Source organism: Staurois parvus, unplaced genomic scaffold (assembly GCF_062004578.1).
Source record: "Staurois parvus isolate SC_StPar_1 unplaced genomic scaffold, SC_StPar_1.0 ptg000106l, whole genome shotgun sequence".
Classification (NCBI taxonomy): domain Eukaryota; kingdom Metazoa; phylum Chordata; class Amphibia; order Anura; family Ranidae; genus Staurois; species Staurois parvus.
In genome coordinates, this window is record NW_028317902.1 from 7,759,176 (window position 1) to 7,776,669 (window position 17,494).

The window sequence follows — 17,494 nt, forward strand, 5'->3', positions numbered from 1 at the left end:
TGGAAAGGACACTACTGCTATGAAGAACTAATGCCAACATACAAAAAACACTACAACCACTTTACTCCTGCACTAGCAAAGGACTCAGTAGACCCAATAGGAATGTTCTGGAATTTTCTGGAATATGCACCGCTTGCTGCCCTCAACAGACCAGGGTGGTCCAAATACACTGGATACAAATGGAGAAACAGAAAAAGGGCGCACTGACCTAGTGAATTATCATTTAAAATAATTTAATGAAGAAACAAAATAGGTATCATACTCACAATGGACATAATAACACAGGCATGTCAAACTAAACAAGATGTATGATCCAAACAACATCTGAGTCCATACGATGGAACCCTGGATGACCAACTGGCTAACGCGTTTCGAGGACACAAACTCTTCCTCAGAGCCCTGTGTTATTATGTCCATTGTGAGTATGATACCTATTTTGTTTCTTCAATAAATTATTTTAAACGATAATGCACTAGGTCGGTGCGCCCTTTTTCTGTTTCTCCATTTGTATACAAAAAACACTGCAGGGACAGGGTTTTTCATGTAGCTTTGAAGGCAACATTGATAAGACACATGATAATTTAATTATGAATTAAATTACAAACTGCAATTTTTGTATAGAACAGTATAGCACAGTATAATACAGTATCTTCTCCTACAGAGACTTGGCAGCTCTTTTAAAACCCCCAACACACATGGATAATATGGCTGCCATGACCCCTTCCTTTTATAGTGTGGGGTGTGGGTTATCTATTCCTTCTGACCATTGGCTGTTGTGACCAGAAGCAAAAACTAATGGGTTATTCATAACTGCTGGTGCAAACTGCAAACATATCAGTTAATAGTCTGGAGTTTGACCTAGTTGAAGATCCTGGGGATCTGCTACAAACCAAAGCAAAAGTAAACTCAAATCTCATCCCTAATGATGCTACTGCCAGACATTGGTGCAGTTACAGTATATCTTTTTAGTAAACTTAACATGACTTTTCTCCACTCTGAGAATTTCCTATGGTGCCATACCAATACACATTCAACCCTTTCTGCCTCTGCTTGCCAGTTAACCAAGAAAGCACTGGAAAATAAATGATGTCAAACTTCACAACTGTTCACAATCCCGAAAAGCAGCTTCCAAACTCACTTCCAGCTCAATGAAACAGAGAAACAAGATGGCTATATTCCTGGAGAGGACTGGGAGGACTGTTACCACTAGACAAAGGATTGGTTTCTTTTTATTGATGTCAGAGTGACCCTTTTCTGCTTGGGGCTTTTTGGACCATATAAGTACCTTGTCCGATGCGTTTCCTATTGTGGATTTGTAATTCTGTCAAATTGGCAGACACCTACATTTTTGATTGAAGGACCTCTTCCACTTCTGTCTGGATTCAATGCTCATGTTCTCCACTGGCCTCCTACAAAGTCATTGATGTTACTAATGGAATATATACTTTGTCTCCCTGAAGAAGTGGGCTGTGTCCCGTGAAACGCGTTGGAGAAACAAAGTATCAACTTGGAATGATTATGCCAACTATGATATTCATGCTATCAAAGGCCATATTCTGCAATGTTATACATTGATTTTGTCTGTTAAGCAATACATGCTTTTTATGATGAATGTATTATCTGCTCAACTTTCATTACCACAACTGTGGTTTGAATCTTAATCATAAAGCTGTAGTTGTTATATCCTTCGAGTATTTAATTTTTTGGTATGGTGTCTTTAAAACCCCATTAGTCTTTCTAGTTAGGGTTATGTATTTTTCTGTGTCTTATTATTAAAGGGCGTGGCACCAATAAATCCTACTAGCAAGGAGGAGACCTTACCCCATCACCCATTCTCTTTTTCCTCTAATATTACTTAAGATTAGTAGAGCTGTGCCAATAGCGTTCTTGTAATACCCAATAGGAAACACACTGACCAGAAGTTGTGACCATCTAAAAGTTAAAATGTAACAGAAGAGGAACCTTATTCAATGAGTTTTAAACCAACACAATAAAAAATAAAGGAGCATAAAAAGCAGAGCTCACATGCACATAAGAACATTAGTAGATGCACCCTTATGTGTTTAATCCCATCACCTATCTGATCTGGCCTGTGTTGAATTTAACAAATCTGATTGCATGAAGACCCATTGCTATTTTCTCCTTGACTTCCTGGATGGGAGACCTCACAAGATTGGGAGCATTTGTTCCTCTTGGAGAATGATGTAGATATTACTTTTGATGGACCGTAAGCGTAGTGAGCGGGAAGAGCAGTGATGCTGTACAGAGAGGGCCCAGTGCTTTTGAGCTTGAAAGACTGCTCTCAAGGGCATTTTTTAAGCGTTTATTCATTCAGGAGTTATCATTAATACTACCAGTGTGTTGGCTAATTTATTCTGGTGAGTGTGTTTTGGGTACTACATGTGACCCTATGACTTAACTTCGGGTCCTCGCTCTCACTTGTGCAGCCATATCTGGTGGATTCCATCTGGGGTGCAGGCTAGGTTGAGAGTCCATCTAAACTCCTGTCAGAGCCGAGAATGAAATGACATCAGAGAGATATCAGCAGCCTCAGTCTATCTCTATCCTGGCCACATCCATTACGTGTTTCACCACCTGGTGTAGCCAGGATGGAGATAGACTGAGATTGCTGACATCTCTCTGATATACAGGGTTGTTTGGTGTGCAGCTTGTGGAACACTTCGTTCATTCTGTGGCTTGGGTACTACATGGAAGGTATTGACTTTGGTTTACTAATAATATTACTTGTAAAACACTGCTTGATAGTTTAAAGACATAATAACCTACCTTTATTTAACAGGTAGCGTGCAACTCAGTCAATATAATGCTATACACTCAACTCAATGGAAACAAGCCCTGGCACCATCTCAGTACCTGAAACTCTCTCCAACTTCTGCTGGCTAGGTTCCACCCGCTGAACCAATTGCTACATGAATTGGATTCCTATGGAAAAAGTCCTCAGTCATGTAGATATTCAAAAATACTTTACCTTTCAACTGTAGGCTTCATTACAGTGCAATGCTATAAGCAATGCTATTGCTATATGAAGTTCTGAAGATAGAAGTCCTCAATGTAACCCCTGAATACCAACATTATGTACTGTAATTCCTTTTTTTTTGTTTTTTTTTAGGCAAACCATTATTTGACAGTTTAGAGCTGTTGTGATTCACACGTGCGGTCCGGATTGAAGCTCAGGTTGCTAATTGATACGGTAGCTGTTCACAGGTTCATGTCAGGTTTATATCAGGTTCAGGACAGGATTAGCTCAGTATCATATCATGTTCACACATATGCAGTTTAGGAACGGTTCCCATAGCAGTCAACAGCCTGTAGTCTGCACCTGAACCAGACCGCACTGCTCAGAAACCAGACAGGACTCTTTAAAACCGCACTGAATATGCACCGGTTATGCACCAAACATATGTGAACAGGCACCATAGGAAGCAATGGTATTTCACATGTCATATGGATTGGATGAGGTTCAAACCGCATCCAATCCAGATATATGTGAATGGGCACTTAGTGTATTGCTAGGTGCAGAAAACATGCACAATAGCTGTTTGTAAAGTATACGTGGGCTGTTAAAATATCTTTACATAAAAAGTATTGTCATATTTATTTATTACCAAAAAGAAAAAGTTTACAGAAATGTTAAATTTTTATGTCAGATACAGTACATTAGAAAAATTGCAAATTAATCTTTTGTATTATTGTTTTAAACCAGGAGCAGGAGCTTTTCATATTTTTCAGCCCCCCCCCCCCCCCCCCCGTTCATTTCTGATGTAAAATGCCTTTTGTTTAAAGAACTTAAAGTGGAACTTCACTCTCTGACTATTTTTTATCCTTATGCATGCTGCTAGCACTAGTAAATAGTGTTGATAGGAAAATATATAATATTTACTTATTTTATCCTTTTTTCAATATACATTTTTTCATTTATTTCCTTGTTCAAAGGCTTAGGCAAATGATGTCATACATCCCAGGAGTCTTCAGCAGGAGAGGAAAGATTTTCTCAATAAAGCATACTCTCTTGCATGCATGCCTGAGATAACGGCTGATGGATTCCAGGAAGTGAATGCTACATGAAGCATGTGCCCGTATTTAAGGTGATTGTAAAGGCTTCCATTTAAAAAGAAATAACAAACAGGTTATAATTACCTGTTCTGTGCAATGATATTGTACAGAGTGGCCCTGATCCTCCTTTTCTAGGGTCCCCCCGTCTGCGCTCTCAGCTCCGCCACTTCCTTTGGGGGCACATCTCCCAAGCTGAGCGAAGTGCGTTTATAGACAAACACAGTAGGGTTCAAACCCACCCTCACTCCCTCCTCACAGGATTTGATTGACTGTAGGTGCTGCTGCTGCCTTTGTGCCTCTATAAGGAGGGAGAGAGAGAGCAGTGCTAGCTGCAGACAGGCACAGCACTGGACCAATATAGAACTCAGGTAAGTGTAAAGGGAGGTGGAGGGACGATACACTTACTGAGACAGATTTGATCTTAATGCAATGAATGCATTAAGGTAAAAATTATCTTGCCTTTAGAACCACTCTAATTTAAAAAAAAAAATTAAAGCAAAATTTTAAAAACATAAACATCCAGGAAAAAGAATGCATATAAAACTGAGCCAAAGCCATTATAGTTATTTAACACTTTGTAACATTTTTTGATACAACAACATTAGTTTTTTTATTATTCCTTGGTGTATTCTATTTAAGACCCAGGTCAGACATTTGTGGTGCTGGAAATGCAGTGATACCTGCGCATTTCCTACACCTCATTGCAATTGCTTTGTTTGCGATCTGCTGTGGGTGTCAATACAAAGTTAACACCAATCCAAACACATCGCAGTGCAGTTTTGTCGCACCGGGTCTCATGGTACAAAACTACCATGCGACGTGGCTCCAAAAAGGGGGCCTGCACTTCTTTGGTGCGATGCGGTGCCATTTGAGCCCATTCAAAATTAATAGACTCAAATCACACCGAATTGAATCACATGTGAATTCCACAGGAATATAGTGCGATTCACATGCGGTTCATAGTGTGATCCTATGCTAAAACTGACTGAAAGAGTCCTGGAGTTAAAATATTGCCCATATTCCGTTACACTATTACATAGGCTATCCTCCCTTCAGTCTATTATGAATGCTGCTGCTAGACTCATACACCTTACCAACTGATCAGTGACTGCTGCCCCTCTCTGCCAATCCCTTCACTGGCTTCCACTAACCCAACGTATAAAATTCAAAATACTAACCACAGCTTACAAAGCCATCCACAACACTGCCCCTAGCTACATCACCGACCTCATCCACAGATACTGTCCAAATCGCCCACTCCGCTCCTCCCAGGATATCTTCCTCTCTAGATCCCTCATCACCTCCTCCCACGCTCTCTTCCAGGACCTCTCTAGTGCCTCTCCCATCCTCCTGAACTCCCTACCACAGTATGCCCAGTCAGCCCCCACCCTGTCTGCCTTTAGGCGATCTTAAACTCACTTATTCAGGGAAGCCTACCCCTCTTCCGCCTAAGAACTGTACTTGAATCACCTCCACCAGATCTTTCCCTGCAGCTTTCACCTTTTGTATCACCTCCCCCTTCCTTTAGATTGTAAGCTCCACGAGCAGGGCCCTCATATTCCTTCTGTACTGAAATGAATTGTAATTGTACTGTCTCCCGTTATATTGTAAAGCAATGCACAAACTGTTGGAGCTATATAAATCCTGTATATTAATAATAATAATAATATGGTTACCATGCACTATTGAATTTTGTTAAATAAACCAATCTATCTATTATTTTATAATAAATATATATATATAATATTATGTGTACATTTGGCAATGCTAATGCTATTTCCTAAATGCTATTGTGTTGTTAAAAAAAATTAATAAAAACATTTGATTTTGCGTATTTTATTCTCTACGTAATATACAATTTTTGGGCTAGGTTCATCTTTCAGAACGTTGGTGTGGGACTCATAAGCAGAAATAGCTAGAGCATACTTTAAGCATAAACTTAATGCACGGCTGAACACTCCTTGCTCAGCAGCTCCTATGGAATGAATGACCCCTTGTTTTCAGGAATACTTTTCAAACAGAAAGAAACTAGATCTATTCCATAGATCCCAATGAAACTTCTTGAAAATGTATTTTCTCCTCAGTTTGACCGCACGGTGGTATTTGATCGCTTGCATTGTTGTGACGCGGCTTTTGTGCTCTCACCACAGTCTGGGGTGAACGGTACTTCAGCTTGTCAATCTCACCTGAGAGAGGAAAAACATGGAGGACTCAGCCCAGTAGACAGAATCCCTCAGTGAGATCACTTGCTTTATATGGAAAGATAGGATTTATTGTAGTTTAGATTAAATTATGTTTCATTTATGTTTCTAAATGTTTCTAAGGATTCACAGGAGAGCTATAGTATTAGTGTATATGTTATTTGTGAGACAAGCAAAATTTTCACTGTTACATGATACAGGAAAGGCTCCAAACACTTGACTGGCCTTATCCTCCACAGCAGTATCGGATGCCAACTAGGGAGCCTGTCTCCACTCCAAGTGCAGTAACTAATGGGAGGGCGCACACCAGTGAAGTCACTGGATAAAAACTATTCTAACAACTGCCAATATCTGTGATGAAGCCCATCGAGATGAAACATGCCAGAAGGGTGGTTCCTTGGTAGGAACTCGCTGCTGGATGATTGTGGTTAAATATAGTTTTCATCCAATCATGTCCTTAGAATTATCCAGTGATGTCATTCATCACAGTGAAATTAATATTTCTAATTAGATATAAACTTGGTGGATGGTTATTATGGTGCGCTATTGCAGGTCCAAGCATTTTGAGTGCATTCTGTATACTCTACATTTACATCTGAGTAGCTACCATAAGTCTAATTCTTCTATGCATTATTGCTTATGTTATCTTATTATTATTATACGATATGCAGATACTCACCTACGCTCCAGCAATGCTATATCTGTGAGCTCCCTTAGCGGGCTAAAATCTTTTCCAGGTGCAGGGTCTTTGACCATCTGTATTGGCTGGTAGGGTATGATGTACCTTCCATGCATGCACATGTGAGTTTATTTGTTCCAGCACTGAGGTGTGCATGCAGTCAATGGATTTTTAATAGTTATCTGATCTTAGTCAAATTCCTGGAAGACTGGCCCAGAAGGTGTGCCTGGGGAGAAGATAAAACTTCTGGAACATCTGATCAGAGCTTTCTTCACCTGGAGCTTCTCCCCTCGGAGGGGAAAGCGTGTGTTCCAGAGAGTTATTGCTACTAGGCCTCAACATGTGCTATGGGTTTAGGGCCTAAAGAAGGTTTGCCTGAAAGTAACGTGCCTGTGAAAGCTTGGCTGGAGAGGTGCTTTTTGCCTGAAGCTCCAGATGTAAAAGTATTTCTTGAGAATGAGACGTCAGAAGATGCTGCAAGGGCTGTGACTGTCATAGGTTCTCAGATTGACTGGCTGCACCCTTTTTCTTAAGCATCATTTTGTGGCTGTAACTATAGGGCTTTATACTGCTGGCAAAAGTTTATTCAGGAAGCTGTACTCCAAGATTTTTGTACGTGCCTTTGGGTATTCTGCACCCTAAACCCTCATCAAGTGAGCAGCCTCTAGACAGGTAAGGGGGGTACAATTGATTTCCAGCAGCCTCTCTGGGGGTTAGTACTACATTTAGATGGGAGGGGAAGAGTTAAAACCATTGGTAACAGAAAATAAAATGATAGGAAATTCAAAATGGTTTTGTTTTTCTCCAAAACAGGAGGTAAGAGGTTATTCTTCCAACAAGGACAGCATTTTAGTAGGTTGTCCAATTCAGTAACAGTTGTCCAAGGGGGTGGGGGATTTTCTCAAAATGTTTGTTGTGTCTCTGGGACAAAAACTGATGGGAAATCTCCCCTATGGAGCATGGAAAATGAAACAAAATAAACTGACAATAATTCATTCCCTATGCTAGAGAGAATTAAACAAATGTTTTGGCTTTAGATATACATCACATTTTATGTTTTATGATTGTTAAGAAATATGACCCTTACCCTCTGCCTATTTTGCATATGGCTATTATGGTAATACAGAAATGCACAGATTTAGTTATTGCATATTCTACAATTATAACATGTTACATGCAATTTGTAAGACCTGGTATTTTAATTTTAAAAATGTTGCAAATTAAATTAAATATGACTGCCATATTCAATGGTTAGCCAAGCCTTCTTTAGTGAGTTGGTTATGACCCACAATCATTTTTGTAACTTTAATTTATTGTGGACACACATTATTCAGATTGTTTCTTTACACTCACTTGTTTTGCTGCCTGTTTCTTTAACATTTGCTGTGTTAAAGTGCTACAATCACTAGGAGACCCTTCACATTTCACACACATCAGGGTATGACAGATATCCATGTCTTGGATATCTGAATACCCCTGCCCCTCCTTGTGCATGCTATGGGTTAATCCCCTGGCCCCTCCATCACTATATCCTATAGTGATATATGTGGCTTGTGAACCACTACATAGAAATATAGAAACATAAAAAAGTGACAGCAGAGAAAAAAAAAACAAGAAATGGTCCATACAGTGGTGAACCATAGAACAATCTCAACCATGGGCTATAGGTCTCAAGCAAAGAATCTAGAAATGTATAATGGGCAGACAGGTGACGGACTAACAATCTTCAATTGAAGGAAACACTTTATTTAAAATTTTAAAAGGCAAAAGAGTCACCTTGCTGTGAGATTCTTGCTAGCCACTGGCATTTTTTTTACATGCTGGAATATATTAATCTCTGTAAATTGCATCATTTTGAGGCTCTAAGGAAATGCCTTTCCTAATAATATTTTACCTCCAGCCCTTCTATTCCATTTTCAGCTCAAGAAATTCATCCTTGCTCTTGTCTTTTGACAACAGCATTAGGAGGACCCAAGTGGGCAGTTTGACCCCTGCTAATGTCTAATATTTGGCTGCATAGACAACAGACTTTTGTAACCTTACAATGCTGTTTAGAAAACATAAGGAGGGTTATCAAGATAGCTTTGCAACATGTGAGCCAAATTCATCAGCTTAATAATATGAATGTAGATTCCATACAACACAATGGTTCTATGTCATGACTGCCAAAAGTTTTACAGCTTTTTATGAGTCTCTTTCTTAAACCTTACATTATTTTGAAAGTCATCCAAACAGAACCAATTTTGGTAATTTTGGAAAATGTCAGTATTTTTTCTCTCTTTATTTTATCTCAGACCTCTGAAGAGAGAAGCTAAACATAATTTGCTTCATCCTGAGAGACAAGAAAATGGTGGTGGGCAGAGCTGAATGTACAAATCTTTATTAAATATTCATAAGACTTAAAGAGAACGATAACTCTTTACTATTTCATAGCAATAACAGTTGTGTAGCGTCAGGTGTGTCCTAAAGTGGACCTGTGCTTGCAAAATACTTAAAGTGGACCTTTCCTCCCAACCTAAAAATCCATAGTGCAATAAGCTTTGCATGCTGAGCGATGAACATCCAAGACACACTTGGGGGGAATTTTTTTTTTTCTCAATAGATGATAGATCAAGACCAGATGTTATCAGTGGGCCAGCAGGGAGTAAGGAAGAAGCCGGCCATTGATGATGTTTTATTTTACATGGCGGTGCAGGTTTCTAACCCATGGAAAAAATGACAAGAAAGTGGCAAGTAACTTCAAATAACTTTATTGTTTAAACTAATGCTGCATTAGTGTAGTCAGGTTTGCTAAGAAGGGAGATACGATTTAATATTTATATTGTGGTCTTTAAAGTTTTGTAATACCTAAAGCGAATGCTAATAAATAAACTAGCTGAAACTGATGTGCACTCAAGGAAGATCGTAATAAAGTATATAGAAAGCCAACCCTTTTTCTGTACTTGGATAGAATTTTTGTTATCTGTGTCTAATTAGGGAGATTCCCTCTTCCCATCCTGTTAACCAAAAAAGTACATTTGAACACACACAGAAAAATTGCACTTACAGTGTGTCTATGGTTCACCTCCAGACTAAATAGAACCCCCCCCGGGGCACAAGGGTGCTGATAGGGGTAAGGCACATTTAGGTCCACCTTAGCCAAAAGGTCCGGAGGATCCCTCTCCTCATGGTCAGCTGAAGAGAACCAATGAATACTAGGTGAGGAGCTCTCCTGACGACAGACCCCCAAGGAAGGGGAGGAAGGAAACTAAAGGCCAAATAGGTTAGGCCCGAAGACACACACCCATGGAGAGAAACATAAATAAACGTGCAAAACAAAAGGGTGACAGTACACTGGTTGGGCCTTGCAGCTTGGTAACAAAAACTGCCTCGGTCTCAGTCAAGAGGTCCACCCCATTAGGCGTAGTGCAGAAGAAAGCATTTGGTGTCGTGGCCTAGTGCAGTTCACACAGTGGGATCCCAGACCCATGGTGCTACTCCAGCACCCACAGGGCACTACCCCCGGGGTGTGTTTGACATCTCAGGCTCTCTGCCTTCCCAGGCACTGCCTAAATCAGAAGGCACAGGGCCCCGCTGAACCCTCCATGTCTGGAAAGTACTCATGAATTACCTCATATGTGGTGCATGCTAAATTTGATTTCCTTGCCCATTAAGAAGATCCCTCAGGACCCCCATCATACCAGCAGGAATACTATACAGCCAGCCAATCCAGCTGTAAGGCCAGAGTGATGGCGGGTCACCCCTACTGAACACTGATAAGAACAGATGCTACTTTTGATCTTAGCCAAAAGGCCGAGAAGCACTTCTTGTACAGTTGTAGAGTTGTCACAGGAACAAGTGCCCTTACTGGAAGATTCCTCTTCTATTTTTGTACTGGTGGTGACTTCAAATATTGGATTTACCCATCACTATAATTCCCGATGCCATTGGTGATCAGGCCAATTTGAGAGAATGAATCTCCTTAACGAGGACGCAGACAGCCTCCAGTGTCCAACCACTCCTATAGCATGTACACCTTTTGACCATTTCCTCTAGTAACTTTGCAGTCATATACAGGGTTACATACAGTATACTGTATTTTGTATGTTTAGCTCGGCCTAAAGACCTAAAGGCCCCATGTCATTCACAGCTTTACAGGGACAGTGGGCCAAAATCCTACACTAGTCCCACCAGATACAAACACATTTCAGGTTCTACTTCTCAGGACATTAGCCTACATAGAAGTAGTTGGTCACTACTTCTGTGTATCTTGTGTCAAGTGCTTTTCCTTTTTAGAATTTTAGAACTTGGAATAGATAGGGTTAGCAGCCATTGACCTGGGCTTGGTAATACTTGCTGCCAACGCATCAAACCACATATTACATGGGTTTTGACATGCTTCCATTGACTTCTTTGGGCCTCTCCATGCACTAAAACACAGAAAAAAAGTGTACATTTCATATTTTTCAAAACATACTGCAATGAGATGGGAACAGACACTATTTTAAATTATAATGGGGAAGTTGGATGAATGCATTTTAGCATATTTTTATGCATGTATTAAAACAACAAAGTAAATGGGCCATAAAATAAAAATATTAAAATAAACTACTTCAAAAACAAATCTAAATAATGGAAAAAAAAGGTAGATTTTTTTTTTCAAGCATGTTTTGCCCAAGTAGTTTAGAGAGTGAATGTGAAAAGTTTCTACTTCAATAAAATTTGACAGACAGTAAAATAAATAATTTTGCAGCAAAATCAATGTGCGGATATGATTTCGCTCATCCTTAACATTGGTAAGTTAATACTTACCAATCTCTGCCATTACAAACTCTTGTGAAGTTCTTATTTATATTATAATTCTTCTTTAAGGCTTTATTGTTCAATGCCCAGTGAGTCACACAAGTGAAGTACCATTTCATGATGATACACAAAATATTTAATATATAAATATAAAGCTGTATACTCGGTGTTGTAACACGAGTGGTTTATATTGCATGATGTACAATGGAATCTGATACTGAATCTTCTTTCTGTTCCACACATTTTTACCTCTTCCACCATGTGCTGAGAAGATAAGCTGTGTGCAGGTCAGTTCTCTAGTTAAGTCTGTCATCAGGTGCTAATTTATGCGCTGGCTGATCTACTACCCCCCCTCTTATCTGAACATTTGGACCAGGTGTCACCTGGAATCCAGCCACCTCCTCAGGAATAAAATAATATGTCCTCCATTCATAGAGCTACAGAGCTTGGCCAGTTCAGGTCGCCAAACTGTGCTTTAACCCTTCCTTTGATGTGTACTGTTTCAGCAAAAAACAACCTTGAAACAAGTTGTGGACATTAATTGCCCTGAAAGGAACAATTATTGCAGTTTTTATAATTAATGCCTACAAACTGAATTTTCAGAAAGTGTGTATGTGTTCAGGTTTTGCAAAATGGCCATATACAACAAGATCAGGTTACCTGACCTAACTTGAACCAATTCAAAGTTCAGGCCAAATACAAATGTTTAATTACTTCAAAAAGGCCAGATGATTGCTGATTAAATGGTCACTGCAGGAGAGCTGCACAGACAGTCCTTAGAATTCATAAAGACTTAGATTAACAATTGCAGTGGTTGAGCAGCATTTTTACCCCCTCTAACTGCCTACCTTAAAGCAGAACTCCAGTCAAATTTAAAAAAAAAGTCAGCAGCTACAAAAACTATAGCTGCTGACTTTTAAAATACAGACACTCGCTCACCTGTCCTTCGATCCAGAGGTGTCCTCACCAGGTTCACTGGCTATCCTCTCTTTTCCAGAGGCTGGCAGCTTCACAGCCAGGTGCCCACTGTGCATGCAAAAGTAGAACTGCGCTTTGTGAATGGATTTGTAGTCTTCTGGGTAGAGGCGGTGCTTCCACAAGGTAAACTAGGGGCGCACTGCCACCTAGTAGCCCCTGGGCACAGCACAGTGGCTCTGAGGAAGAGGCAAGTCCTCGAAATGCGTCAGCCTTTTGGATGTCTATACTCCCTATTGCGGACTGTTACTCAGCGCGGTGTTGACCCAGCTGTTCTTTATGATGTGCCTTGACTACATTGTCGTTTGTGAGTACAACACATACTTTATTTTTTATTAAATATTTTTTATGATAATGCACTAGGCCTGTGCGCCCTCTGTTTTCTCTTTCGGCACTCTCTGTGTTGGATGTCGCCATGTCACGAATGATCCTCCAGCTGAGGAGAGGGGTGGCAGAGGGGAGGAAGAAAGGACAGAGGAAGATGTCAGGTGTCATTGTAGCAGCTGAGTTGCTGCTCCTTCTAGTGTTCCTCTCAGACTCAGTCTCTTACTGCAAGCTGGCTGGCGGCTGCTGATCACTGTGGAGTTCCAGCCTTTCTCTTCCCATTCATCAACAGATGCAAAGCTGCAGCTGCGGAGGAAGGTAATGTTTGACTCAGATGTCTCGTGTTGGTGTGAGTATGACCCGGCCGGCCATCCATCAGATGTGCAATGTGTCAGGGAGTGATGACGTTATCACAATCCCACAGCCTGCTGTGCGTGTGTGGGTTTTATCTCCCCCCATTGCATGGGGAATCCATCATCCTTCACTCACTGCAACTGTCACCCTGCCACTGCCAGCCACAGATACAGTCTGTCCGTGACACTGATTTATGTCTTTAATATTGGTGCTGGTGGCATCTTATGGCACTTATTTTTGCAAATTAAAAAAAGTATTTGTTTATTTGGTGGGGGGGGATGCAAGTAGCTGGTCTTGCCAAAATAGCCTAGCATTGGCCCTGCTTCTGGGACCTGTTGCGTGGGTGGGAGGGCAACTTCTGCTTCTGATCACAGCCTAGGTGATCACAGCAGAAAATTTGAGTACACACTCCCCAACTGTGCCAATCCTTAATGAGGAGCAGGCAGGGGATGAAGCCTTACAGCAGAACTTCCCCTTTTGGGTGGAGCTCCACTTTAGGGATGTGCATACACCATAGCCACAATGTTCCCTGTGCCTGTGCTACAGAAAATCACCCCCTGCTGCGTTCGGCATGCAGTACATATTCAGGTGCATAGGGCTGTGCAGTAATCTTGAGCCAAATGTTTTGCTCACGGCCATGGTGTGGAATTTCTATTCAAATAGCACATTGGCTGCCAAGAGAAACTCAGGAGGTGTCAGTATTACCTCCTGAATTCCTGTCAGCCTCCTCTGCACCGCTCTATGAAAAGCAATCCAGCACAGATTGCTCTTCACAGAGTGAACATATGTAAACAAGCCCAAAGACTGTTGTAGACGGAAACCTATCTTCCGCCCGTGCAACAAACAACACAACTTGTAGAGCGACATTCCAATTCTATCAGCCTATTTGGCCAGCAAAAAATAAAAACGGCATTCAGGTGGCAGCAGTATCGCCTCCTGAATCAGCCGCATGATTTCCACCTCTTCCCTTTAAAATAGATCACATATTAATTACACAGGTTCTGAGGCTAATTTAATGCACATAAGGCATGAGGTTCAATTACCACCTTAATTAGCCACAGAACCTGTGTAATTAATATGTGATCTGTTTTAAAGGGATGAGGTGGCAACTTTACCAGCTGCGCCTGCACTGCTTTGTGAAAAGCATTTGACTGCGGAGAGTAACGCATGTGTAAATCAGCTTAAAGAGCTACACTCATCAGAAATCTGTGCCCCGTCCATGCAACAACTGGCACAGCTTGTGTAAGGCTCCATGTACACGGGACACTTCTGAACGATGGAAACTGACTGCTGGAAAACGTAGGTTAAAAAACGTCTGTTTAGCCACATTTGCATACCACGTTTATGCACGTTTATGAGCGTTTGCGTTTAGAAGCGTTTTTTTTAAGATTACCTCAGGAGTCCTTCCAAAATGCCCAGAATGCACTGAAAAACAGTAAAAAATTAACTATTTCAGACATTTTGAGAGAAATAGAGAGAGCAGAAGCAGAGAGAGCAGTATTTGTTGAGATTAGCTGTCCTTTTTTTTGTGGTGTTTGGATGTGTTCCAGCTCATTTCTGTGCAAAAATTATTGCAGCAGTGTCTAACATATTTTCTTTCATGCAAAACCTCAAAGTATGGTGTACCAGGTGCATTTGAGTACCGGGAAAACGCTTTGCATGCATTTTTCATGATGAAAAAAGGCTCTGGACAGCATCTGGAAATGGAAGAGTTAAAAAAAAATATCCAAACATAAACGCTTATAAATGTGGCTAGCCACGTTTACATGCGTTTACAAGTGTTTGGCATTTGAAACGCTGATAAAATCTATTCCTGCACACGTTTGGTGCGTTAAAAAAAATGACTGTAAACTCAACTGCCTGTAAACTACTGTAAACGACATAGTGTACATGGACACATAGGAAAACATTAGGGAGAGTTCAGGGGCTGCTGAAAAAAATGCAGAAAAGCTCCTAAACGCAAGTTTATCAGCTGCAGTGTACATGGAGCCTAAGAGTCAGGTAACTGTTAAGAAGGCATGTATGAATCTGTTGGAGAATAACCTCAGACAGAACCTAGCCTATGACATAATACATACAAATCGGCACAATTTATTCCAATATGGAAGAGGTCCTATTTATCTGTGCTTTTGTTATCACAGATATAGCGGCATTTCTTTTTTATTTATGGTAGTATTTTTTAATAATTTTTAACAGCCACAGTGTCAGAACCTAAAAGTATTGCACATACAAATTACCTGAATTGGTTGCATTCATTGGAAATAGAAAGGAAAGTGTTGTACAGCTTTCATGAATTTGGGGCAATGTTTTTTAATATGGCCATAATGCCAGAAAAGTGACACAAACGGGCGGACTGACCATTTGGAAACTGCCCGAGGGCCCAGGGTCAGTAGGGGGCCCCATGAGATGCCCCTGGTACCTTTTTCATAGGCTTTTTTGAGTTTGGGCAAGGACACAGGGGCCCCATGATCCCCTATTGCCCGGGGGCCCCATGAGTTGTCAGTCCGCCCCTGGTCACAAATGCTTTAATAAATCACTTTCAGTATTTAGCAACTTAAATAATGAATCAACAAACTCTATTAGGTCTACGTGCCCTTTCATATGGACATTCTGTTCATTCAAATAGGCTTGCGGATGTAAACGGGCTCTTGTCACTTTACATCCACCTGTATCCATACCTTTAAAGTTCAGTTTTTTCAACAAGACTGTCAGTGTTCTTTTTTGCTTAGATGGATCTGATCGGATATAAACGGATGTAATTCATATACTGTATGTCTGTTCCATTTATTTCCGTTTTAGGCAAAAAAACAAACAAATTTTTTTGCTTCTAAATTTGTCACCTATGATGAGTTTCTTTAACAATTTCTGTAAAAAGTTGGATGCAAAAACAGATGTAAATTGATGTAAGCTAAAAACGTGACCTAAAGAGGAACTTTACCCATAACATTATGATAACAGTTAATGTTCTTTAACAACGAAAATACAGTACATTCCACATTAATATTTATGCTGCCAAATTGAGTATGTGCTGTAAATTGCCTCCAGTATGTCTTCTGTTTCTTTTGCTGGAGACTGCCATTTTATTGAAGCCCAAAACAGTCACTTCCTAATTGGAAACTCTCCCCCTCTCCTTGGACAAAAAACTGTATGTCACTTACTCTAATTAAAATGTGTGCATTTCCAGCCTTGATTGTATGTCTTGGCTCAGCTAGAGAAGAAGGCTGACAGAAGCTTTACACTGCTGAAGTTCATAGTGCTGCTGTTGCCCAGTGAGAAAAAGATAAGGCACTATCCTTGTGAGTTTAACTCTTTTGTGTCTCCATAGCAGCAGATTTTGTCCTGCAACCTCTCTACTTTTCTTTTCTCTCTCCTTATTCAGTGTTCCCTCAGCACAATCTGTGTTATTCCTGTTGCGTCTTCCCCCCTCATCAGCAAAAGCTGTCAGCTAATCAGCCTCTGGTGACTTACTGATTTTAGGCACAGTGCCAAGAATATAGGACAACTGAGGCTGTGCAAAGCAGAGTGAGACAGTGTATTACTGGATTTTAAACAATATAGGCACTTATTTCTAATGTTTTACATAGCTATACCCAGTGGTGTATTTAGGTTTTGTGCTGCCCTAGGCAACACAAAAGAGCCTGACATTGACCAACAACACCCCTGCCTCCCACCCAAGAGAGCCTTCCACTACCACTGCCCCCCATACACCAGCCACTATCCCCCATGGCAAGAGAGAGAAAGACACTCACCTTCACAGCTCTGGACATCCCCGGGAATGAAAGTCGGGCTGTGCATACACCGTCATGAAACCCGCAGCCTCTCTCAGAACACACCAGGTCCCCATGCCGTGTGTGTCCCTTCTTCTTTCCCTTCTTCTGAGGGGCAGTGCTGCCCCCCCCTGAAAAATGCCGCCCTAGGCAAATGCCTTGCTTGCCTTGTGGTAAATACACCCCTGGCTATACCGTCACAAGGGGCCAGCCTGAAGTGATCTATCAGGACTTAATTTTCTAACTAAAGTTCCACTTTAGCTGCTGACACAGTGTGAAAAGAATATTTTCAGACAACATTTACCTAAGGTCCATGCAATTTTCTAATTTGATTCTAT

The 17,494-nt window shown here is 40.8% G+C and overlaps 1 non-coding gene across 1 annotated transcript; it reads right to left on the minus strand.

The window, feature by feature from the left end:
- Positions 1-10,569: 10,569 nt before the first annotated feature.
- On the minus strand, positions 10,570-10,758 carry LOC149467568 (U2 spliceosomal RNA). The gene has a single exon (XR_016311920.1). It is a non-coding gene; the product is annotated as a U2 spliceosomal RNA (small nuclear RNA).
- Positions 10,759-17,494: the final 6,736 nt, after the last annotated feature.